This window comes from Sceloporus undulatus, chromosome 2 (genome assembly GCF_019175285.1).
Source record: "Sceloporus undulatus isolate JIND9_A2432 ecotype Alabama chromosome 2, SceUnd_v1.1, whole genome shotgun sequence".
Taxonomy (NCBI): Eukaryota; Metazoa; Chordata; class Lepidosauria; order Squamata; family Phrynosomatidae; genus Sceloporus; species Sceloporus undulatus.
This window is the reverse complement of record NC_056523.1, coordinates 312,909,399-312,936,065: the sequence shown is the minus strand read 5'-3', so window position 1 is coordinate 312,936,065 and position 26,667 is coordinate 312,909,399. Positions and strand designations below refer to the sequence as shown.

At 43.2% G+C, this 26,667-nt stretch overlaps 1 protein-coding gene and 1 long non-coding RNA gene across 7 annotated transcripts in view; one reads left to right on the top strand and one right to left on the bottom strand.

The window, feature by feature from the left end:
• Nucleotides 1–26,656, bottom strand: LOC121923473. Of its 3 annotated transcripts, none has more exons than XR_006102379.1 (3): nucleotides 26,600–26,656; nucleotides 23,826–23,928; nucleotides 1–128 (listed from the first exon to the last, which is right to left on the bottom strand). It is a non-coding gene; the product is annotated as an uncharacterized LOC121923473 (long non-coding RNA). The 3 variants fall into 3 exon arrangements; XR_006102378.1 differs by lacking the exon at nucleotides 26,600–26,656 and adding an exon at nucleotides 25,694–25,904; XR_006102377.1 differs by lacking the exon at nucleotides 26,600–26,656 and adding an exon at nucleotides 25,733–25,904.
• The window catches only part of ZNF532 (zinc finger protein 532), an 89,675-nt gene continuing 89,232 nt past the window's right edge, over nucleotides 26,225–26,667 (top strand). For all 4 annotated transcript variants that reach the window (XM_042453913.1, XM_042453912.1, XM_042453908.1 and 1 more), the window contains exon 1: nucleotides 26,225–26,499. The gene's annotated coding sequence lies outside the window, so the exon portion shown is untranslated. The remainder of the gene's footprint in view (nucleotides 26,500–26,667) is intronic.

Below are 26,667 nucleotides of genomic sequence, written 5' to 3'. Positions count from 1 at the left end.
CATTCAAACGCTTTCTTGAAATATCCCAGATTTCTCTCACTTCTGCCCCCTTGTGTCGCTTCTCTTCTCTCAACACTTAAGAAATTGATTTTCACCTATTTCCTCTAAGCCTTCTTTGGCTATAACTCCTGAAAAATAACAAAGTGCTTTAGTAAGATTACACTAGACATCAGGATCATTTTGCTTTGTTGCAAACATTCCTCAAACAATTGATCTCTGTTGAACCTGGAAACAATAGCTGTGTTTACTAGTGGTGCCCATCATAGCTTATTCTGAGATAATACACACAGCTAGGTAGAGATATACAGTTGCCCCTTCAGCTCCACAGACTTGAAATGTGCAGACTTGGAAATCTGTGGAAGAGCTACCGCTATTAATCTCAATGGGAAGTGTGTGCCCCATTCAAGCCTATGGACTTGAATATGTGCGAGATTTGAACTTGCAGGGGAGTCCTGAACTGATCTCCCCATTTTGTAAAATACTGGGTTAATTTAAATTGACCTGGGAAGTGGGAATGAAGAGAGCTTGGTGACATTGGGAGTTCCTGGGAAATAATTTGGGATGAAGAAAACTCAAAACAGTGAAAGACAGCAGACCATACAATAATAGCTGAACTGAAAAGACTACAAAGGCAGCAAGATGAAAAGAAACCAAAGAACAATAATTAAAAACATTTGTTGTGGTGTGCCTTCAAGTCATTTCTAATATACGGCAACCCTAAGATGTACATACCACAGGGTTTTCTTAGCAAGAGTTGTTCAGAGTGGAGTTGCCTTTGCCGTTCTCTGAGGCTGAGAGAGTGCGACTTGCCCAAGACCATCTAGTGGTTTCCATGGCCAAGTGGGATTCGAACCTGGTCCCCAGGGTTGTAGCCCAGTGCTCAGACCACTACACCACACTGGATCCAATTCAATAAATATATAAACCTTTCTAAAATGCTGGCTGGGGCAATTTACCTCGAAACCTGACAGCAAATCAATCCCAAAATTTGGGTGCCACAGGAAAGAATATCCTCTCTCTGCTGAGGGAAGAGGCAGAAGGCCAAAATGGTGCTGTGGGGAGCCTGTGACTCCTCAAAATCCTAAGCGCTCTTTTCCCCTCAACCATGCCTCCCACACCACTTGTAAACAGGTCCTGGAACTGACATTTTATTAGTTTCAATGGAGTTGTTCTTGTTTAAAAGCTCAGAAATGTGAAAGGAAGGAGCAAAAAGAAATCTGTAATTTTAATATAATTACTTTTTGGTATTTCTGGCTACAATTTTATATCTAAAGGACAATGAACATTGTTTTAAGAAACAAGAGTACCAATGTAACTATTAGTAGCATTCCCAAAATGTCCCACTAGAGAGCACTCAATGCACATTGGTTATTCCAGAAAGTGAATACAATTTTTTTTTAATTCATAAGAGGCTGCAAAGGCATTAGTAACTCTGTTTTTGGAACTATAGAATTGTACTTTTGTTTTTAAGTGCACATTTTCAAATATGCTATGCTGGTTTAAGCCCAGAACGATACTGCAAAATTTGGGGAAATGTAAAATCTCATGGATAATTATGTTTTCCAACCACACATTAGTCCCAGAGTTCAGATCACTTTGCAGATCAGGAGTCTTCCCAATCCCTTAGTTTCTTATTTTTAATTAGAATAGTGTGGTTTACTCAATACTTCTTTTTTCCCCATTTTATTTTCATACCTTTTCATTCCAGTGTACTCTGCCTCTCATAGCAAAACATTATCAGAAAGAAAGGATTCTCCACCATTATTATTTTCCTCATGATGAACGTTTCTTCTGGGGGGGAAATCCACATTTTGCAATACCCCCAAACTGAGATACAGGCATGTCAACTCAGGGTTCCTATTAAGCACCAGAAAGCCTGAATGTCTGATTCGCTCCAAGCCTGTGTCAGAGTTTTGCCATTGTTTTGCAATGTGTTGGAATGAGTTTTGTGGGCACTGAAAAAGAACTGCAGAACTCTGACACAAGTTTGAAGGAGACTGCAAATGCTGGGGTTCATAGTTAACCAAGCTTACTATATGCCTTCCTAAAAAGGAATGCCTTTCCAACATTTGGAAGAAGTCATACCAAACCAGGTCACTGATCCCTCTCAGTGTCATTTACTCTGGTTAACAGTGGCTTTCCCTAGTGGGCTTTACTAACACTCCCTAGAGAGACACCAGGAATTAAATCTGGTACCTTCTGTATGCTAAATGCACATTTTAGAACTGAGCTAACACCTTATCTCTTCACTAGACCATTTGTGATAATAAAGGCCTGGTATAGACGGGCCTCGTGGCACATCTTAATGACATGCTAGGGTTGCCTAAGGGCGTCATTTACAGACGCCCTGCAACCTAGCACGTATCCCGTACATCAAAATGGTGGCGCCCTGTACAGATGGGTGCCGCCAATTTGACATGATGGACACTGGTGCACTGCAGCGTCAGTATTGCGCTGCAAAAAGAACCTGCTTTTTGCGGGTTCTTTTTTGCTCCGCGAGGAAACCACACAATTTGTCCGCTGCAGCTTCCTCACGGAACAAAACAAGGCGTCAGCAGACCACCCTTTTTGGGCGCTCTGTACCGGTCCTATGATCAGATACTTGAGGAACTAGGAGGCCAGAGGAATCAGTTTCTGGACATAGCAATAGCAAGTACATTTCTATACTTCTTATCAGTGCACTTATGCACGCTCTAAGCAGTTTACAAAGTGTAAGCTTATTGCCCCCAACAAACTGGGTACTCATTTTAGTGACCTCCTCAGAAGGATGCAAGCCTGAGTTGAGTATGAGCCCTTTTGCTGGTACTGAACTCGCAACCTTATGGTTTGTGAGTGGCTGCAGTACAGGCATTTAACCACTGCACCACCAGGGCTCCTTTTACCACTTTAGATTACAGCTAAGATCCTACATGGTCTTGCACAGCATGTGGCATTATGAATTGATTGGGTTTGGCATGCCTTGTGTGGTACTACATGCCACAAGGTTGTTTCTGCAACTTTGAACAGACATTCTGCATTGTTAGCCAAAAAAGATGTGGGACGGAGGGGGGTGTCCTCACCAAATAGTATTTTTTAATAGCTTGCAATAGGCTGGGATAATCTTTAGGACTATTTGCCCTTCTGTATACCAGTAATAATTGAGGAGCACGCCAGGTTCAGGGTGAATTAAGAGAGTTATATAGACAAATGTGGAATGCAATCACATACACAAGATAGCAATTCTCAGACAGCATACAGAGCTAACCGAAATGGAAATATGGAATGATAGTAACAGAGTTTTAAGGGGGTTGCACTTGGCTGATAATTACCTGTCTGATGAGTAAATCACGGAAAGCTGGAGTGGCTCAGACTGGGAGGTCTGAGGGCGACATAGCTGCATACACAGCAAGCAGTCTAAGACAACTTTATGCACTCTGTGATCACACTGAGACTAGGTTCTTGGAACCAATACTTATACCTAAAATATAGCTCCAAGCGGTGGACTATTTTTGCCAGGTAACAAAAGCAGGATGTCCTTTCCCAGGAATCAACAATAAGATTGTGGACTGGCTGATGGCTTTAACTTTAGTGTGACAAAAACAGTGATTGGATCAGGATATCTTCAGGATGGATCCAGATATGCAGCTGTGATAGTCTGAAAAATCATTATGTAGAGAGATCTTATAGCACCTTTGAGACTAACTGAAAGAAAAGTTGGCAGCATGGTGAGGATCTCAAATGCATTTGAGGAAGCAGATGTAAGGACCTGAACAGATAAGCCAAAATAAAGCTGCTTCGGGTCACTTTGGAGGTATGCTGTAAGAGGCCAGAAGCCGTGCCAAAGCCACATTTCAGTCCTAAGGACCGGAGCACAGCTTTGGTGCAGCTTCTGGCTTCGTAAGATACATCTGTCATTTAAACAGCATACCTCCAAAGTGACTCAAAGGAGCCTTATTTTGGCCTGTCTGTTCTGGCCCTAAGTCTACAAAAGCTCATGCTGCCAACTTCTTTCTCTCTACACCCAGGATGGAGGGACAAAGAAGTTTAGCTGGGAGCACATCAGGGGGTAAGCAGAGAAGTTGGTTTACTGCTTTGTCTCATGTGTAAGAGGAAATGCAGATAACTTGGAGAAGGAAGGAACAATTCCTCACCCATCTAGATGTGATTGTCTCATTACCTGGATATGCACATGCTTCCTAGGAACAAGCTCCTTTCCTCCTGGGGACCTGATCTAAGGGTCCTGAAAAGTCAAACATAATATCTACAGATATGAAATATGAAATATGGGGACCCCAAAATAAAGTGCAGGTGCTAACAGCATCAGACAAAATGTCCAATTGCTTCTATAGAAGAATTTACCAATGCATAGGATCATAGAATTGGAAGGGGACTCATGAGCCATTGATTCCTAATCCCTCTTCAGTGCAGCTAGTGCAGTGAAGGTGAACCTTTTAGAGGCTGAGTGCCCAAATTGCAACCCAAAATCCACTTATTTATTGCAAAGTGCCGTGTCCCTCTGGCTTTCCAGTAACAATCTCTGGCAAACTGTGTGCTGGGGCGATGGCACATGTGCCCACAGAGAGGGCTCTGAGTGCCACCTCTGGCATGTGTGCCATAGGTTCGCCATCACTGAGCTAGTGCATTCCCAGCAGTAGCTGTCCAGCCTCTTTTTTGAGTCCACTGACTACGGGTTTATTCAGACAGTGACAATAATTCTGGTAGAATCTGGGTTGAATCTTTGTTGTTCAGATGTATTTCAAATGCATCCAATTAAGTTTGGGGTGGGGGGGTACCAAAAAAACCCCTTAACCAGGGCTAATCAGCCTTAGGAGTTTTCACAAATATTCCTGAAAGATTCACATTATTGGCTGAGTGAATAACCAATGCAAACAGGATCATTCTCCATGTCTTGAATGTATTTCAAATACTCCATCTTTATTTGCAGTGCTGACACATGTGAACAACAGAACTTGCAGAGATGTGCACAGATGTGGTTCTGATAAAAAAATGTGAACAACAGAACTGGAATGTGTGAACAACCCCAAAGAAAGCTAGCATGGTGATGTGGCTTGAGTAGGATTCTGGGACACCAGGGTTTGAATCCCTGATCAGCCATGGAAAACTACTAGGTGATCTTGAGCAAGTTACACTTTCTCGGCCTCAGAAAAAGCCAATGGGAAACCTTCTTTGTACAACTCTTGCTGGGGGAAAAGTGTGATTGGCTCACTTTAGGGTTGCCATATCAGGAACAACATCAAGACAAGATTCCAGCTTGCATGTCTGAAAATACTGTAAAGGATTGCAAAGTTTATAAACACTTTTGAGCTTCATGTCCCCCCCCCCCGGTATATAAGCCAGCTGCTGCAGGGTTTAAGAACATGAACTGTAGAAGACTTTGGCCGGTTACAAACCGGCACTTGGGACATCCCCTGGGTCTAATATGGACTCTGTCCGTACAATATGGCGCCAGCCGTTCCACATGGCCGGTGCCATCTTTACGTATCGGACACTGTGCATCCGAACGTGTCGCGGTGCCTGTGACGTCGCGAATGCGCCCCTGGCGCCTCGCGACGTCACAGAGGCGCTGCAGAAAGAAGCTCCATTTTGGAGCTTCTTTTTTGCTCCGTAAGGGAGCCGCGCGGTGTGGCTGCGACGGCTCCCTTATGGAGCAAGCGGCGGCGGCGGCAGACTGCCTCAAAGCGGCGGTCTATAACCCGCCTTTGCTTAATTTGTCCCACAAAGGAAGAAGAGAAAGACAAATGAGAACAAGGAAGATCTAGAGTTCAGAGAGAGAAGATTTCCACATGTCTCTGAATCGTTTGGGGAGCAGCCATCTCACATTGACGCAAAGTTTCTGTTAACGGGAAATGGCTGCTCCCCGAATGATTCAGGAACGCTGGAAACGAGGGGACGATTCCCTGACGTTTAGGAAGTGCATCAGGCTTTCACACACACGGTTCCCTGATGTTTTTCTGGCATTTTACCAGCGTTTACCCCACGGTGGTAATCGCTAGTGTGGAAATCTTCATGGTCTGTTCTAGATAGATCTTTTGAGTCTTGTCCAGTTCTTTGGGGATGTGCAACAGAGCTTGGCAAAATTAGCTTTTTAGCCCCAATAAACTCCCAGTCAGCACATCCATTGGGTTCACTGGCCAGAAGATTGTGGAGTTCTAATAACATCTAAAAATAACATCGCCGCAGTCTACTATTTTCTGCTTTTGGGGGAAATTTATTTTTTATTTGAAGAGCTTTAATGTTGTAATTGCATTATTTTGAGTGGAAAGAGAAGTTAAATGTTTAATTAATTTTTAAAAAAGGTGATGCATTGGCTAATTAAGGGGAAACTGATGCACATTATGATGGGGATGCATAAATGCATCTTTGTCTCTTTAAATTCTTTGTTCATACAAGCTGCTATAGGAGCGGATACGTGCAGGTGGTGTGCTTTCCAGAAGTATCTGATGGGCAGCAGAATGAAACAGGATCAGATGTACCTCTGGTCTCTTCTGCCAGGGCTTTCATTCTTTAAAGAGAGCCTTATTTTAATCATCCACACAGCCACCTCTTCTTTTTGAGTGAGGCATCCACGCAAAGCTGGTACAGTTGAGACTGCAGTCCATTCCTGCCCCTGTCTTTGCTTTTAATACCCCTTCTGTCCTTTCATGGTATTGGAACAAAAGGCTCCAAGACTGCTGTTTCACAGCTGCTGCAATAAAAGACTATGGGGCAATAATGGAGATGTTGTACTATAGTACAGAAGCCTCCAGTCAACAAGTCTTTGTTCTTTTTAAAAAGGTTTCAGCTATTGTGATTTTCATTCTTGCTCTTGAAATAATGATAAACTGCAGCTCTCAGGAAATTTTAGTCTTTGCAGCATTTATGTCACGGTTGGCAATTGTGCTACTCTCTAGAGGCTGTTGGACTGCAACTTCCAGCAGTCCTAGCCAGCATAGTCAATGGTGAATAATACCAGGTTGTGCAGGCCAGCAACATCTGGAGAGGAAACAACAAAGGAGGGGCAAACAACATCTGGAGAGGCAAACTATAGAGGATCCCTGTTGGCACAGTGGTTAAATGCCAGTACTACAGCCACTCACTCACAAAGCACAAGGTTGCGAGTTCAATACCAGCCAAGGGCTCAAGCTCAACTCAGGCTTGCATCCTTCCAAGATCACCGAGTACCCAGCTTGCTGGGGGGAATTAGTTTACACATTGTAAACCACTTAGGGAGTGCCTAAATGCACTGATAAGTAGTATAGAAATATCCTTGCTATTGCTATTCCACCACTGATTTGTATGGGCATCTGCTTCTGCATGATCAAACTGATTCACCCTGCCTCTCTTAATATAATAATAATAAAGATTTATTTATAGCCTGCCCAATCACGAAGAATCCGGGCGGGTTACAACAATAAAATACATTAATTACAATAGAGTTAAAATCAAACCCTAGACCTACCGCCCCCCCATACCCAATACTAAAACAGAATTAAACAATAATAGTATAAAAAACATTAAAAACATTTTACAAAAAGGCAGAAACATAGGCGGGGAAGATTAGACAAATGAGGGGACAATATCTCTGTATCTGGGGAGGGTAACTAAGTTGGAAAGGCCTGCCGGAAGAGATCCGTCTTGATACTTTCTTAAAAGCCGTCAGAGTGGAAATGTGACGGATCTCCTCCGGCAGGTCGTTCCATAGTTTAGGAGCAGTAGTAAAGAAGGCCCTCTGGGAAACTGATGTTAACCTATTTTTTTTGGCTGTAGTAGATTTCTTCCAGAGGACCTCAGTGTGCGGGGCAGGAAGAAGGCGTTCCCACAAGTACTCTGGGCCCAAGCCATGTAGGGCTTTAAAGGTAATCACCAACACTTTGTACTCTTGGTTTCAAATCACATGTGATTAGTCTTCATGGGCCAAGACTGCTTGATTCTGTACAATGAGTGATTGGTGGTTGTTTTTTTGTGTGCTTATTTTTTGGAAAGTCTGTTTTATCCATGAAGAGTTCTGTGCGAGCCTCAAGAGAGCTGCTCCCAGCCACAACAGACCATTGGCCGTAAGCCTGCAGTGTTTGAGCCCACCTAGGGCTAGTCCTGTTATAAGGCAGGGTGATGCAATTGTCTCAGGAGCAGATGCTGGAGGACTAACAACACGAGCCTTCTGGCCTTTCCCTTCTAATGTGCCTTATAGTCTGTCCTGAACCCCTTAAACTAGCTGACTGCTGTCTCAGCTGCAGTGGAGGAAAATATCCTTTCACCAGTATGGAAGTGAAATACAACTGCGAGCCCAGTTTGCTTCTCTCTCTTTCACTTTTCTTTCCCCTCATATAAGATATCTGGGGCCCTCCCTGTCTCACATTTTGTGTTTTTATATGTATATCCTTATTCATACACTACCATATACATGCATTCCCACATGAAAGGGACTAGCCATCTCTCAGGGCCTGCAGTTAAGTCTTAGAGCCTGGACCCTCATCTCGTTTTCAGGGCGATGGGGAGGAATCTCAGAGTAAGAGCTCTACTTTGAAAGGCACATGCATGTGTAGCTGTATTTCTTATTTGTCAGACTGGGTGCTTTTTATTTAAATGTCATACTTGGTGAAACTACAGTTGATGCTGAATGTATCATGGTTGATGGCAACATCAGGTACTGACTTTTGCAAACTCATCCTTGTAACATCACCAGGACTTATTTCTTGTGATATCAGAAGAGATCACCCTTGGTCTCAGGCTTGACACAGTCCTGGCCTGGGAGCACTAAATGCACACAAATCCATTCTCACCCATTGCAGACAGCTATTTTCTCTGGGGTTATTCACACTGTGAAAATAATCCAGGATGAATCTGGATTGAATCTCTGTTGTTCACACGCATCCCAAATGCACCTGGTTAAGTTTGTGGGGGTCTGCCAAAAACTCCAATTAATATGGGATAATCATTATTGTTTTCCCCCAAGTTGTTTAAAAAAGATCCACATCATCAGTAGTGTGACTAACTGATGTGAACAGATCTGAGATAAAACTCTGCATGCCTTGAATGTGTTCTGAATGAATTCTGAATGCATTTGCATTTCTGACTGCATCTTTATTCAAATGCTTGCATGTGTGAGCTGCTGAACTCACAGAGATGTGCACTGATGTGATTCCATAGTGTGAGTAACAAACCCAGAATGCGTGAGAGATGATTCACATCATTGTGCTAAAAAAAACCCCAATGTCTGAATGATCCCTAAATCTCTGCTTCTGAACTTCTCATTGTCTCACCTTCTCTGCCATGCCTAATGTTGGGTCTTTAAAATATGTTTCTCCTGTCCCCAGCTTTCTGGGAAGTTTTTAAAACCATGAAGAGGAGTTGGGAGGAAGAAGGTGAACCAGTGGTTTCTCTCACAAATGGGCATAGATTAAATACTTGTCCTCAATGCCTAAGATTTACAAAACAAATTTGTAGTAATTTAGCATTCAGTCTCCAAGCTTCAGGAGAAACATGTGGCCGTGTTGTTGGAACATTCTATGGACTGACCAGGTACAGCACTTTTATTATATTAGGTTTTGAGAACAATTTTGTTTTTGTTCATTTATAGCCCATTTCCCCCAATATTGGATTTCAAGCCAGCTCACAGAAAATTAAACCCAGAACAGATTAAAAACATAGGAAATCAGTAACATATCTGCAAAAAAAATATTTTTAAAAACAGATTAACAATCTATACAATTAAAATCATTTTAAAGTTCATTAAAATACATAAGACAACAAAACAACACAATCATTAAAAGCCCATTGCAGACAATTCCTGAAAGCCTGCTGGAATAGGCAAGTTTCAACTTGGTGGTGGAATATGATTCAGGAGGGACCTGTCCTAGGCTGCATCTGAATGCAGTTTGACAAGCTTCAATTGCCATGGCTCAATGCTATGGAATCCCGGGATGTGTAGTGTGTTAAGGCACCAGAGATCTCTGACATAGAAGGCTAAATAAATCTAAAAAAACTACGTATCCCAGAATTCCATAGGATTGAGCCGTGGAGACTGTAAGTCTTTTCCCTAAAAGGTGGAAGAAACTGTTTTTCAGCATGGGCTCAGAAACTGCATGTTGACTGACTATTTTCATGGTTCAGATGTAGAGAGCTGGACTAACAGCAATTTGTAGGTGAGTTGGAAGAAACAATAAAACCATGGTAGTAGTTGTTATCAACTTCAGTATGGAAGAATAAATCGCATGAATATAATTAATGGTCTCATGACACCTTAAGCACTAAACAGTTTTATTTGGTATCAACTCTTAGGAATGCCAGCCCATATCACAAATCAATGAAAATGGATGCCAAATGAAACTGGGTACTCCATGTGTTGGGAGATGCAGTTTGGCCCTTCATGGGACCTGAGGAGGCTAAATTGCCCACCACACAGTGTCCCCAACACCAACTGATTTTTTTTGGGGAGGGGGAATGGACCCTAATATGGCTCTAAATGGCGGATTGCTGTTTGGGAGAGTGCTTGGCTCTTTCAGATCCAGGAGTGTTTTTTGTTTTTGTTTTTTTGAAAGAAAGAAATCAACCAGCAATTTGGGGAAAATGGGATGCTGGCAGAACCTTGAGGTGAAGTCGTAGGCTTTCATGGTCGGCATCCATAGTTTTTTTTGTGGGTTTTTCAGGCTAAGTGACCATGTTCTAGACAAGTTTTTTCCTGACATTTCACCAGCATCTGTGGCTGTCATCTTCCCACAAAAAACTAAGAACCATGAGGCTTTAAAAACGACCTGCAGGCCCACAAGTGACTTACAGGCCACTACTTCCCCATCCCTGGTTTAGTCTAGATAGTTTTGCTTCAGTAGACTAGCAGACATGGTTGTGAAAACTGGACAATGAAGAAAGTGGATAGGAAGAAAATCAACTAAGACATAACTCATTAGAAAAGTTGATAATGCTTTGTAAAGTGAGAGATGGTAGGAAAAGAGGAAAATCATGTTACAGGTGGATAGGATCAGTCAAGGTAGCCACAATCCTGAGCTTGCAGGACTGGACCAAGGCTGTTGATAATCTTGGAGGTCTCTCATTCATTGGGTTGCCATAAATCAAAAATAACCTGACAGCAAAGAAGAAGAAGACAACAACAGCTACTTTTCACCATGGAATTTATGAATACAATTGCAATAGACAAAGTGGGCTGCAGTTCCTGAAATACGATGCCAAACAAAACCTCTTCGAGGTGTCACAAGGAGTCTGTTGTTTTTGTTATAACAGAGTAGCACAATTACTCCCTGGAAATTATGTACATCCATGGCTGACTGCAAATTGAGTGTGTTTGGTGAAGGCAAGAATTGCAACTGAAGACAAGAACTGCAACAACAATGCAATTTTATCCCAAAAGACTTTAAAAATAGCTCTACCTTTTCAAAACTTGTTGAGAAAAGAAACAATATTCTTTATGGGATTAGACATGTCTTGCAACAATTGTAGTAATGCAATATACAGAAACATTTGCTTTAAAATGTATTGCCTTTTTGATTAATTTATTCTGTTTATTTCTAAATGTAAATGCATACTTTTCAGAGGCCTGTCCAGCTCCCTCCTCCCTTGGTGGTGCTTTTTTTGGGAGAAACCCTCTTGTTCTAATACTTTCCAACTGTGTTGATTTGGCAGTAATAGTTCCAATTAATCTTCTCCTCACTTGAGCTGCTTTTAAATTCCCAGGTTCTCTCTCCTCCTTCCACTTTCCTCCTTCCTCCTCAATTCACTTCAGTTGTACAAACTGGGTTCAAAGGGCAAAAGTAATTTGGACTTAATTATATCGGTAAGTAGAAGATGAGGGGAAGAATTGTATCCTTCCCTGTTGACTCAAACATAAGCAAACTGCTGCATACCTCCTCAGATTGTTTGCTCTTTCTCATTAATAACTTTTGCCATCTTGACCACACTCTGATGTTGCTTGTCCACAAGTGTCTCAGGCGGGATACAAACCGCTGCTTTGCGGCGCTTCCCCACCGCCGCCGTTTGCTCCACGCGGGAGCCGCAGCAGCCAAACCGTGCGACTCCCGCGCGGAGCAAAAAAGAAGCTCCTTTTCAGAGCTTCTTCTTGCGGCGCACTGATGACGTCGCGAAGCGCCACCGGCGCATTTGCGACGTCATAGGCACCGCGACATGTCTGGACGCTATGCGTCCAGTACGTAAAGATGGCAGCGCCCATGTAGAAGGGGCGCCGCCATCTTGTACGTATAGGATACGTACTAGGGTTAGGGGGGTGCGGAAGCACCGCCCCTTCCTAACCCTAGTACGTATCCTATACGTACTATATGGCGGTTTGTATCCCGCCTCAGTTTTCATCTGTGAAAGGTGGGGGGAAGGATGTAAATCTAAAATAAAAACTTGATTAAATAGAGTAGCATTTTTAAAAAGTATGACAATATGGACAAGGATTAATTTGTTTTAAGGTAAGTGTCCCAAGAGCCAGCATGGTGTAGCAGTGTGAGTGTTGGGACTAAGACCTGGGTTCAGATCTCTACTTGGCCATGAAAACCCACTGAGTGACCCTGAGCAAGTCACACTTTCTCAGCCCCAGAGGAATGCAATGGGAAACCCCCTTAGAACAAATGTTGCAAAGACAACTGTGCCTTAGGGTTGCTGTAAGTTGGAATTGACTTGAAGGGACATAACAACAAGTGTCTCTAGTTTTCCTTTGCTGCCCAAAGTTTGTCAACTAGCAAAATTAGCAGAAACCAGCTTACCATTACACAGTTTGTGTTGAGTAGTGAGATGGCACGTCATTAAAATGAATGATACGTTCAGCAACCTTACATAAAAGTTCAACGCCAACAATTTTCCTTTTATATTTTCATGCAGGTGAGCATACAGAGCTTAAATAGCTGATGACAGGCCCATTTGGAAAGGGCTAGCAGTACGCTTATTAATCAGTATGAGCTGCTATCTAATCAGGCATGTGTGCAATGAATAATTCAGTGTTGATCGGCATATCTTTAAAACATATTAAGAACAAGCAAAACTACACATCTGGTGCAACAAAGGGGAGAAAAAGGCATTTAGATGTTTTCCAAAGCAGAGGAGCCTAATTAGACCAGTGACTATATGTATATATGCTTAATACACCCAATAACATGAAAGCCTTAGTATATGTGGCATTAAATACATATTTGAAAAAAGAGTGCCTAGCAATGCTACTTTTATTTTGAAGGAAAATAAACCAGTTGGGTGAGAAACGCTCATTCAAAGTTAAACAAAATGTGATGTTTCAACATGCAGAATTCTGTTAAAGATAATTAAAGTGAGCTTGATCCTGATCTGAAACCAGAATGAAGGAGTTTGAAACCCCCCACCAATGTATCTTTTAAATTTAACATTGGATCAAAAAAGACCTGAAAAACCCATCAGCACCATATGGAGAGGGCAAAGAAGTATGTAAGCAAGAGAAGATGCTCTTACCTCCTGTCTTAGTTGCCCTCTCTAAGCACCATAGCAAGGAGGACTGGAGCCACAATACTGCCTACAGCAGGGGTGGGAATCTCTCCGGATGTTCATGGGCTACCATTCCCAGCAGTCCTAGCCTGGAGAGGCAAAGGTAAGGAATGCCAGGAGCTTCAGCCCAACAGCATCCGGAGAGCCATTTGATTCTCACCCCTGGGAAAAAGTGAGTACAGTACATTTCTGCCTTCTCATTCACAAAACTCCTTCTAGGCAGTGCAGCACAGAAAAGTGGTTGTAGAAAAAAGAAGCTGCACATACCCTCCAACTGTCCCAGTTAATTCTCTGTCATCCCACTTTTTCAGCTGTCCCAGTTTCTCTCTTCTCCTCCCACTTTTCTTCTTTGTTCCCAGCTTACTTCAATTGCTGCAATCTCCATTCAGTGTGCAAAAATACTGTATATACTCATGTATAAGTTTAGAAAATTTGGTTAAAAAATTGACACAATAAACCTGAAAAAATTATATTCACAGGTCAATATGAGTACTGTACTGTAACTCTTATAAAAAAGGAACTATCCCTTGGTGAAAGGCAAGAGTGTAATCTGTCTGGGAAACACTGACTCCCCTCTACTTTCTCATCTATCCAGCCTTTAGGGTGAGCACAAAGTTATACCTGCTGGAATTTTGTAAGTTCTTTGGTGTCCCCCCCCCCCCTTACATCTTCCTTTACATCTTTTGTTATGTGCTTCTAGGTTTTACCCTCAACTTATGCACAGATCATATTAAAATCCATAATTTGAGCTCCAAAACCTGCCCTTGACTTATACACGAGGTCGACTTATAGTCAGGTATATATGGTAATTTGCACTCAGTCAATCCAGCATGAAGGAGAGAAATGGAGATTGAGGAAACTTGCCCTTTCCTATAAGCTCAGGCAAACGCAAACTGCTTTCCTAGCCTGTGTGTTTTTCCTCATTAATAACTTTTGCCATCTTGACCACAGTCTGATGTTGCTTGGCCACATGTCTTCTAGTTTTCATCTGTGAAATGTTGCTCATCCATTTATCTGCAATCTCTCTCCAACTGGCATGGAGTGTGTAGAGGGGTCAAACTAGTTCAGTCCTCCGTGATATTCAAGGTGTGGAGTGAAGGCAGAGTGTGCATGCGGAGGCAAAAGGAGAGGACAAATGAATTTGTGAGAAAGTGGAGGCAAGAGGTGAGTAAGGAGGCAGGGGCAAAGAATTAGCGAATGTGTTGAGAAAGAGGCATCGAGCTAGTGGCCATATGAAGGGAGAAGGTGAGTTAATGAGTAGAGGCAGTAGCAAACACCTTCGGAACAAGTCCTGCCAAGAAAACCCCATGACAGGGTTGCCAGAGGAGGGCCAGTGTGGTGTAGCAGTTTGAGCATTGGACTAAGAGCTTGGAGACCAGGGTTCAAGTCCCCTCACTTGAGCATAAAAACCCACTGGGTGACCTTGGGCCAGTCCCACTCTCTTAGCATCAGAGGATGGCCATGGTAAACCCCTCTGAATGAAATTTGCCAAGAGAACCCTATGATAGATTCACCTTGCTGTGTGTCTTCAAGTCATTTCCAACTTATGGTGACCCTAAGGCAAACCTAACCTATCATAGGGTTTTCCTGGCAAGTTTCTTCAGAAAAGATTTGCCATTGCCATTCTCTAAGGTTGAGAGAGTGTGACTTGCCCAAGGTCACTCAGTGGGTTTCCATGGCTGAGCCAGGCTTGAAACCCTCATCTTCCAGTGTCCTATTCCAACACCCAAATCATTGCACCATATTCTAAATAAATAAATATATCTTTTATTGGGGAAAGAACTAATTTGAAATGACTAAGGAAAAGAGATTCCACTTCAACATTAGGAGGAATTTCCTGACAGTAAGAGCTGTTCGACAATGGAACACACTCTCTCAAAGTAGTGGAGTCTCCTTCTTTGGAGGTTTATAAACAGAGGATGGATGGCCATCTCTCGGGGTGCTTTGACTGTGTGTTCCTGCATGGCAGGGGTTGGACTGGATGGCCCTTGGGGTGTCTTCCAACTCTATGATTCTATGACTAATTGTAATTGCTTCCAAGTTCTGGGTCACAAAGCATGAAAGAGGCACATCTGTATTAAAAATAACTCAGGTAAGTGAAGTGTTAGAGTGACATGGCGGCTCTGCCATTAAAACGCTGACTTTGATGACTGTAAGCTTGGGAGGTTGACAGTTTGAGGCCCAAGTGCCACATGACAAAGTGAGCTCCCATCACTAGTCCCAGCTTCTGCCAATCTAGCAGTTTGAAAGCATGTAAAAGTGCAAAAAGATAAATAGGTATCACTTTAGTGGGAAGGTAACAGTGTTCTGTGTAGTCATGCTGGCCACATACCCACTGGAGTGGTTTTTGGACAATGCTGGCTCTTAAGCTTAGTAACAGAGATGAGCATGACCCCTTACAGACGACCTGACAACCTTGTCAAAGGGGAAATCTTTATCTATAAGTGCAGTGTTGCCGACTGGACTTAAATGTGGGTCCTTCCTGGGCTTAAAAAGATGGAAGATGGCTAGTACAGTGGTCAGACTATCAGATCTGGAATGGGCAGGTTTAATTTAAACATCTCTACTCAGCCCTGAAGCTAAGTGGGTGGTATTTAGGTCCAGCTTCAAAGACAGTCGATATTAGGCACTTGGAGGGGCTGCTGAATGAGCAAATGTCCCACAGCCTCTGAGACCCTGTTGCAGTTTTTGTGGGCACAATGCATGTCTAGGTTAAGCCAAGTGGGCTAGCTGAGTATGCCTTGCCACTTGGTGGCCTTGGGCAAGTCATTCTTTTTACTGGCCGATGGAATATTACTGGGTTGTTAGAATAAAGTGAATTAATCTCATATTAGAGAGCCAGTGTGATACAGATCATAATCGTCTATATTCTCTGTAATAGTCTATATGGCCACTGGGTGGCCTTGGTTTGAGCACTGGACTATGACTCTGGAGAACAGAGTTTGAATCCCTGCTTGGCCATGGAAACCCACTGGGGGGGCCTCAGCCAACTCACGCTATCTCATTCTCAGAAGAAGGCAAACCCCATCTGAACAAAAAATCTTGCTAAGAAACCTCCAGGATAAGTTACCATAACTCAGAAATGACCTGAAGGCACACAACAGCCACAGTCTCACACTCCTTGCTTCCTTGAGCTCAATGAAAGGTAGGGTCCCAATATCAAGAGTACATCAAGTGTCATTTCTCTTCTCTTCTCCTCCGTGGATTTACCATGTGATTATCCCTAAAACTTTGATTGATATTAAATTCAGAAATCACAAATGACATTCAATTATTTTCACTTGCTGGAATCTTGGAAAATAATGCAAAGCACTGGCAAAAACAATCACATCCAGAGCTCTGAGCCAATACTGAATATATTGTCTAACCGTGTAAATAAACAACATAATACAGGTTGCTCTGGGAACAAGCTCTGAGACAGCAATTAAGCTTCTGAAGTTTATTGCCGTTTTAATAAAAGTTTTAAAGATGCTATATAGCGGTGAGAATTTTGACTTCCAGGTAGAAGCAACTTAATTAAACTTTTATTTTTGCCAGTTCACCAGTAGTCAGTAGTGTTATAAAAATGTTTTTGTGAAATGTTGCTAACAACACCTAGAAATCAGTATGTCAGATAAACCTATACTTTTTCCCCATTTCATCTTTCAAAATTCACAGCCAGAATATGGTTGTTGTCATAGGCAAGTGTAAGTTCCCCTACTGAAATGGTTGGCCATTTTGTCTGATATTCAGCTCAAGTTTGTAGAAGCGGAATTGTGGATGCAGTTAGGGTTGCCATAAGTTAGGACCTCCAAACTGGGACAAATGTAGGACAAATGTAGGACAAAATTTTCAAGTGGAGGGCACATTTTGAAAAAATGGAGGACGCTCAAAAAATTGATGGTTTTTTAAAAACATTTCATATAAATGCATGTTTCTTAGGCATGATAAAAATGGAGGGCATTTGACATTATTCCTAGACAGATGGCAGAAATGTGCTTCCCTTTCTGGCCAAAAACCAGAAGAGGAGGAACAGTGGAAGAAGCAGAGGAGGAGGAAGCGGAGAAGAAGAAAAGGAGGAAGAAGAGGAGGAGGAGGAGGGGTAAAGGAGGAGGAGGAAGAAGAGGAAGTAGAGGAAGAAAAAGGGGAAGGAAGAGGGGAAGGATGAGGTGGAGAAGAAGAGGTGGAGAAGAAGAGGAGGAGGAGGAAGAGGAGGAAGAAGAGGAGGAGAAAGAAGAAGAAAGGCTCTTTCCCCTGCCTTGAAGCCTCCCTGGCCGGCGGAGGAAGCTTCAAGGCAGGGAGAAAAGGGTCTCCCTTCATGGAGAGACCCTTCCTTCCTGCCTTGAAGCCTCCCTGGCCGGCGGAGGAAGCTTCAAGGTAGGGAGAAAAGGGTCTTCCCAAGGCGAGATCCTTCGTCCCTGCCTTGAAGCCTCCCTGGCCGGCGGGGAAAGCGGCAAGGGAAGGGAAAAGGGCCTTGCCGAGGCGAGACCCTTTCCCCTGGCCCTCCCAGGCCGCCTCCCTGGCCGGCGGAGGAGGCCAAGCAGGGAACGAGCCTTGCTGAGGCGAGGCTCTTTTCCCTGCCTGGCGTCGGTGGGGGGGGGGGGTCCTGGGGGCGGGGCCAAACTGGGGTGGGACCGTGTGGCCATGCCCCAAACCGGGAAAGTCCCGCCCCCAGGCGGGATATGGCAACCCTAGATGCAGTGCATGCAGAAGTGCATTGGGTTGCACATTTGGGGGTACATTCAGTGGTGCAACACTGTTATACCACAAAGGTGGCATAACCCAATCAATACATACCACAGGTAATCTATACTGTTGTTGTATCATGGAGATTTCTGGGGCTGAGACTATGAGCCTCACCCAGGGTTATCCAGTGGGTTTCCATGGCTGAGCAGAGAATCGAAGCTGATCTCTAGAATCATAGTCCAACACTCATAACACCACACCACACTGGTTCCTTCGTCACTACTTAGTAGTGTTAAAACAAAGTTGGGATATATCTGTTTTTCCCTCTCTCTTTCTTCATGCAGGAAATGATCTCTGTGAGATACCTCCAGCATGATGCCAGGTTCCGAAATCACATGAAGAGAAGTGTATTGGATATAGGAGCATAGAATCATAGAATCATAGAGTTGGAAGAGACCACAAGGGCCATCCAGTCCAACCCCCTGCCATGCAGGAAATCCAAATCAAAGCATCCCGACAGACGGCCATCCAGCCTCTGTTTAAAGACCTCCAAGGAAGGAGACTTCAATACACTCTGAGGGAGTTTGTTCCACTGTCGAACAGTCCTTACTGTCAGGAAGTTCCTCCTAATGTTCAGGTGGAATCTCTTTTCCTGTAGCTTGCATACATTGTTCCGGGTCCTGTTCTCTGGAGCAGCAGAAAAAAAGCTTGCTCCTTCCTCAATATGACATCCCTTCAAATATTTAAATAGGGCTATCATATCACCTTCTTTTCTCCAGGCTAAACATCCTCAGTTCCCCAAGTCGTTCCTCATAGGGCATGGTTTCCAGACCCCTCACCATTTTAGTCACCCTCCTTTGGACACGCTCCAGTTTCTCAATGTCCTTTTTGAATTGTGGTGCCCAGAACTGGATACAATATTCTAGGTGGGGCCTGACCAAAGCAGAATACAGTGGCACTATTACTTCTCTTGATCTAGACACTATACTTTTATTGATGCAGCCTAAATTGCATTGGCCTTTTTAGCTGCCGCATCACACTGTTGACTCATGTTCAACTTGTGGTCTACTTAAATAAACTCCTTGAGCAATTTATGTAAACCAGGTGGCATTTCCTTTGAGTTACCATTGTTTGGTAACTTCCCAGCTTTTATACGTCTTTTCACCATTCTAAATTTCTGAAATTTTTATCTCAAGGCTTTGTGGATCGCAATAAGAGTTTTAAGCCTAAAAGATGTTTATATTTTGGGCAAAACCTACCACTGTAATGCAATCCCCACCCAACTAAGGCGCTTTACAGACCGCCCAAAAGGGCGGTCTGCAAAGCGCCCTCATTTGTGGCATGGAGGAGCCCCAGAGGAAAAACTGCGCGACTCCTCTGCGCTGCAAAAAAGAAGCTGCAAACTGCAGCTTCTTCTTGCAGCGCGCTAATGACGTCGCAAGGTGCCAATGGCACACTTGCAACGTCATTAGTGTCGTGCGATGTCAAGATGGCGGCACCTGTGTAGAACGGGGGCTGCCATCTTGTACGCGCTGACCGGAAAGGACGCCCCTTTCTAACCCTAGTACATGCTAGGCACGTACTAGGGTGCCCATGCGGAACAGGCCTAAATTTGCCATTTTTGCTGACATAGGTTCCCCACCCTGGATATAGAATGGGTGGGAATTATGGTGCTGTACATATATTGATAACAGAGAATCTGTGTGGTGTGAGTGTTGGACTGTTACTCTGCAGGTCAGGATTTCAATCTCTTGTTCAGCTATGGAAAGCCACTGAATGACCTTGGGCAAGTCACACACTCTCAGCCTTGTAGGAAGGCAAAGGCAAACCCCTTCTGAACAAATCTTACACACACAAAAAACCTCCTAAGCACAGACAAACAAGCAACATAACTGCTGGACACTGGGTAACATCTAGAAGCCACTCAGTGCTGGAGTAGCAGGGGGAAAAAACCAAATTAAAATGGGTTTTATTCTTAATTTTTAAAAATGGCTTAAGACAGATGTGGGAAGGACTGCTCCAGCAATTGCCCAGATATGCATTATATCAACCCAAGTAAATCCAATCATGGCTAAGTATCAGTAGAGGAAGACACATGGCTAAACTAAAGTCATAAATGCCTGAGTGAATAAAGTGGAGAGACCAGTATTCAGTGGTAGAGCGTACTGGGAAACTATGCCGTATGAGGAAAGACTTAGGGAGCTGAGGATGTTTAGCCTGGAGAAGAGAAGGTTAAGAGGTGATATGATAGCCCTGTTTAAATACTTGAAGGGATGTCATACTGAGAAGGGAGCAAGCTTGTTTTGAAAAGAGACTCCAGATAGATGCTCCAGATAGATAAGAAACTTTGAACAAGATGGACAAACAGTCTGACTTGGTATATGGCAACTTCCCTTGTAAGAAAAAAAATGTTAACAAGGGGAAAAAACCCCGAGCAATTGAAATTGGGCAGTTATACAGATTAATAGGCACAAAATTACTGAGTAGGAAGAGACCACAAGGCAAGGGCCATCCAGTCCAACCCCCTGCCATGCAGGAACTTCAATCAAAGCATCCCTGGCAGAAAATGTTGGAGTGTATGCAATATGTATGCAGATACAGGGGTCTCTCCACATTCGCTAAGGTTAGAGGCACAGGACCCCCGTGAACGTGGAAAAATCACAAATTAAAAAACCCTACTATTCTTTTTATGTAGGAGAACACCTCTCTAGGAATCCCCAGGTCCTCCAGTGCAACTCTATGGTCAACATCTGCTAAAAACTGATCATAGAATCATACTGGAGGGTCTACAGACCTAGAAGTGTTTTTTCTAGGAACTTCTAGGTTTTCAAGCATAACTCTATGGTCAACTTCCAGCAGAATTATGCTGAGGACCTAGAGATTCCTACAGAGAATATATTAATCAAAACTGCATATAATCAAATCCGCAAAAGTCAAAACCACAAATGTGGAGGGCCAACTGTACCTTATCACACTAGGGCTAATTTGGGCATTAAAGAGAATTTAAAGCACATTTAAAGCATCCCACAAATAAAGCGAACGTGGCAAGTAATTGCGTGAATGATTATCATATGCAATTGCGCAAATACAGTGATATTGGAAATGCATTGTTGCTGAAATCCCAAAAGTAAAAAGATGTGCATTAATGCTTCTTTGCGGGTTTTGTGTGATGTCGTGTGAAATCATTTCACATAATTATGCAATTTTTCTGGGATATTCATGGGATAAACTCCCGATCTCCTTCGTGTGATAACTCCCAAGTTTCAAGCAGAAACTATGTGTACTGTAATAACATACTCAGTGAACTCTGAGAAGCTAGCCAAACCTTAATTAGTGTTTGTAGTTCCCAGCTGTAGGAAAAATAGCTTCCAGTATATAACATCAACTTTGCAAGATCAACTCTGCTGCCAACACTCCTTTTGCTGAATTGAATCTGAACTCGGAACTTGGTGAGTATTAAGGGAAACAAGGAGGCTTAGCCAAAACCTTTAGACAGTATCAATGAACCCAAAGGCCAACATGGTGCCAGGTTTAGATCAAGGCTTTATGAATAGCTAGCACACATAATATTTATAAAGATTGAGGATTACTGCAATACAAAAGTATAGTAAACAGTTTGGAAAGGGTGCATCAAACAAAGGTAAGAAAGCATAACTGTTCTAGACACACCAAATATGGGTCTCTTTCACAGCATGAGCCATGTGCTTATGGGCCCATGTAGAAAGATAAACACAGATTTCACTGTCCAGAGTTTTATACACAAATCCTCCACAGCCAGAGGCAGATTTCATTAACCAGCCACAGCCTGAGTAGCCATGGTGATTCTCCACGCTGCAACTTTGTGAGGAGACACACACCACGTGGCACAGATATGCCCGTTCCCTTTGTGAACACAACTGAAGATCACCGCATTAATACACAAGGACTGGACTCTGGCCTTAAAACTCTTTGCCTACATGAAAAAAAAAAGATGAGCCTACTGCCTAAATGAGGCTGTTGCTCATGGGGAATGGCAACATTTCCCAGAACACTTGGAAACACAGAATTTAATACCATACATAGGTCTCTTCACACAATCACTGAATTGCTTCTGGTGTGAGCTTCCAGGTTCTCTGTCAAACCTGAAGGAGAATCAACCAAACACTATGCAAAAAAAAAAAAAAAAAAAAAAAAGGGGGGGGGATGTGAGGGTTTGAATCAATTTGTTGCATTACTTTCACAGATGAATTAACATTCTTCAGAAGCATAAGAGTGGTATCATGTTCCTTATGCCTTGTCAGAATATACAGTTGGCCCACCGTTTTTGTGGGGGATCCGTTCCAGACTCCCCCCTCGCAAAAACAGGCTCACACATATTCAAGCCGAATGGGGCATGCCCCGTGTACGTGACCCAGGAGTGCGCGCCATAGGAAATAGCGGAGGTCGCCCCTCCGCAGGTATTCAAGGTCGCAGATTTGAGATCCGTGGGTTAGGAGGGGCAAATGTACAGACAAAATGGCATATCAAATAATCTATATTTACAATGCTGTTAAATCACCACCTTGGAAAGCAAGAGCGGACAAAGTGCAGCGCTTCGGATACTGCAATGTAACCACCAGCATTCTTCACCATTAGCTATATTGGCTTTGGTTATAGAGTTATAAAACACAATCTGCCTGCCCTTGGGGAAAATAGTTTTCTTTTATCATAGTATAAATACCTACTTCTGCAGAATATAGTAGCTTCACATTTTGTCTGCATCTGCACTGTAAAGATAATACAATTTGATAGCACTTTAACTTCCATAGGTCAGTGATATGGAATTCTGGGATTTGTAGTTTTGTGAGATATTTAGTCTTCTCTGTCAGAGAGCTCTGGTGCCACAACAAACAAAAAACAAACAAACCAGAATTTCATAGCACTGAGCCATGGCATTTAAACCAGTGTCAAACTGTATTATTTCTGCAGTGCGGATGCAGTCTTTGGCATTTTGCAAAGAGTGGATTATAGGAAAGAAGCAGTTTTTATTCAATACTTTTTGTGAGTTTTTTGGACTATGAGGCCGTGTCCTAGAAGAGTTTATTCCTGACGTTTAACCAGCAGCTGTGGTTGGCGTCTTCAGAGTTTCTACTCTAGTGACTGGAAGCTGCTGCAGCTGTTCAAAATACCCAATATTACGCTAACTGAACAGTGCACAATTTGTAGCGCACCAGATTTTACTGGATTACAACTCCCATCATCCTTGAGCAACTGAGTAGCATCTGGAGGACCATGCTTTCCCCTCGTACACTGGCATATGGCAGTTTCCTAGGTTCCTAATATACAGTGTCCACAAGTACAAGTGAACCTTTGAGAAATAGCAGGCACCTGCGTTGTGTGCATGCGGGGAAATGACCCTGACTGACATTTCAGTGTAATTTTTGCTATGGCCCACTGACTGTTACAAAATTGGCAGCCCTGACACCTAGATTAATTGCAAAACGACTGAGAAATTTTCATGAAGAACAGCTACAGCACACTGCGCCTCTGTGTCAACTGAGAAGGGAAAGAATGATATTCTAAAAATAAAGATGTTTACCAGGCAAGCAGTGCTGCTGAGAAAGACAGAGCCAAGGAAATAAAAGGGAAACTGTTTCCTTCTGTGGAGCTGAACAAATGTACTCTGCTTAAGGAAGGCACCCCTGTACGTTTCAAAACAGGAATTTCAAACCAGACACGTCACAGTGTTATTTTTCTTTTACCTTTATCCCTCGACTTCTGGGTACAAACCGGGGAGATAAAACAGGCAGCCATGTTTTGCAGTGGCAGTCGTGGGATGCATTTTTTTTTTGTCCTTCTGAAAGACTGTTTAAAACAAAACACATAACCTTTAAAACTGGCACAATCGTTTTGATGAAACAACATTCCTTTCCCTCTTTGCTTGCTAGATAAATGCTGCCCCAGCCTCTCAATCTTATTCTTATTTTTAAACATTTACACACAATGTGTCTGGTGACCAGATGTTATAACTGCAAAGGAGGGCAAGGCGCTGCAAAATGCGGGGCATTTGAGAAAAATGAAGGATGTTACAAAACACAGACATAAAGATAAATCCATGCTGCTTAGTCATGCTCAAAATGGAGAACATTTGGGAATTCCTCCTGGACTGAAGGCTGAAATGGAGGTCATGTTCTGGAAAACGAGGGTGTCTGGTCACCTTGCACATACCCTTCCCACACACAACATTCAGATAATATTATTTTTTTAAAAGGCAGTGGGTGTTGTGGATAAGAACACATTTTTGTGTGTGTTTTTATCGCCCCTCTGGCCCCACACTTTCCCCACTGGCCCCATTTCCCTTGGATTCTCTTTTATTCCTTCAAGGCACTGAAAAATGTAGGACATTCAATAAATATTTAGGGCGTTACCAAACGAAAACTAAAAACACTCATATAAATATACATTGATGAGACTTAGTCATGCTCAAAATGGAGGACACTTGGAATTCCTTCAGGACAGAAGCCCGAATGGAGGACAAGTCCTAGAAAAGAAGGATGTCTGTCCTCTCTCACATACACACGCAGCCTCAAAACTAAGCTAATATTATTATTTTTAAGAAGGGCTGTGCATGTTGTCCATAAGAACAGATTTCATGCTGCTTATTCATGCTCAAAATTGAGGACACTTGGGGATCCCTCCTGGACAAGAAGGCTGAAATGGAGGTCTTTCTCTTTTCACACACACACACACACACACCTTTAAAATTCAGCTAATACAGTATTCTTAATTTTAAAAAGGGCTGTATATGTGTGTGTGTTGTCCATAAGAACACATTTCTGTTTTGTGTGTGTGTTCTGTTACCTCTGACCTATTAATAAAGAGGAAACTGAAACCCGTTTTCAAAAACACACAAATGCTTCCATTTTCCCTCAGTCTCTCTCTTCTCTCCCCCCATTATTCTCCCTGTAATTAAAAGAAGGGCTGTGTGCGTGTGTTGTCCATAACAACACATTTCTCTCTGTGTGTGTTTTGTCATCTCTCTGGCCTATCCATAAAGAGGAATCTCAAACCCTTTCCAAAAAGAACACAGCACAAAATACCCCCATTTCCTCTCAGATTTGTCACTCTCCCTGCAAGTAAAAGAAGGGCTGTGTGTTTTCCATAAGAAAACATTTCTGTTTTGTGTGTGTGTGTTGTCACCTCTGTACCCTATTCATGAAGAGGAATCTCAAAATCCCTTCTAAAAACACACACAAATGGCTCCCATTTTCCCTGATTCCCTTTCCACTCTCCTTGTAATTAAAGAAGGGCTGTGTGTATGTGTTGTCCGTAACAACACATTTGTCTGTGTGTGTGTTTTGTCTCTGGCCTATTCACAGTGGAATCTCAAACCCCAAAACACACAAATGGCCCCAATCTCCCCTCAGGTTCTCTTTCCCTTTCCACTCTCCTTGTAATTAAAAGAAAATCTGTGTGTGTGTGTGTGTGTGTGTTGTCCATAAGAACACATTTCTGTTTTGTGTGCGTTTTGTCACCTCTCTGGCCTATCCACAAAGAGGAATCTCAAACCCCTTTCCCAAACACACACAAATGGCCCCCATTTTCCCTCAGTCTCTCTTATTTTTATCACCTTCTTCTTCTTCTCACTCTCCCTGTAATTAAAACCTACCAAGGAGGAGGAGGAAGAAAGGGGGGCATGTGTGTAAAAATGGCTCTTAACTCTTCTTTTCTCTCCCCACAAGAGTGAATCCCTGATTTATAAGGAGAAAAGAAAATGTGAAAGGCTGTGTGTGAATCCCTGATTTATAAGGAAAAAAAGAGAGAAGAAAATAGATAGATAGATAGAGAGAGAGAGAGAGAGAGATAGGCAGGCTGTGTGTGGAAATGATGATGATGATGATGTTGGTGTTGAAATGGAGCCTGCAAAAGAGGGCTGGGGAGGACATCTTCTTTTCCCTCCCTGGCTCCTTTCTCTTCACACTCCAGTGACAAGTTTTTTAAATTGGATCCACAGGGGAGCTCCTTCTTCCCCTCCATCTCCATCCGTCGTCCTTCCATGCCTTTTCTCCCAGCCACGGCGGCTTCTCTCCCCATCCCCATCCCTCCACCACCCCCCTCTTCTCCTTCCACCTTCTTCCCTCCTCGTCCCTGCTGCAAAAGAGAGCCTCCCAGCCCGCTAGCTCCCCGGCTGCCATGATGTGCAGCCACCACCACCATCACCCTCTTTGCCAGGCTCTTTCTTTCCTCTCCCTTTCCCCCTTCTTCATTCACTCTCTCTCTCTCTCTCTCTGTGAGTCTGGCAGGGAGAGGCAGCATCAAGGGCAGCCCTTAAACATGTCTGCCTGAAAGCACCCCCTTTTCACTTTGCAAGGACCAGCCCCAGTCTCCACCACTTTGGCCTCTTGCCCAAGGGCTACCACCAGCAAAGAGCCGCAGGTCTGTTTGCATGGGGGGCGAGGAGGAGGAGGAGGAGGAGGTTATGCTTCTGTTTTTGCATGCAAAAGGTGGGGAACAGCTGTATTGAGATATCTCTTACTCTCATTGCTATAGTATCCCCCTTCATTTGATTCTCCATCTTTCCATCCACTTCAGCTGCAGCAGCTC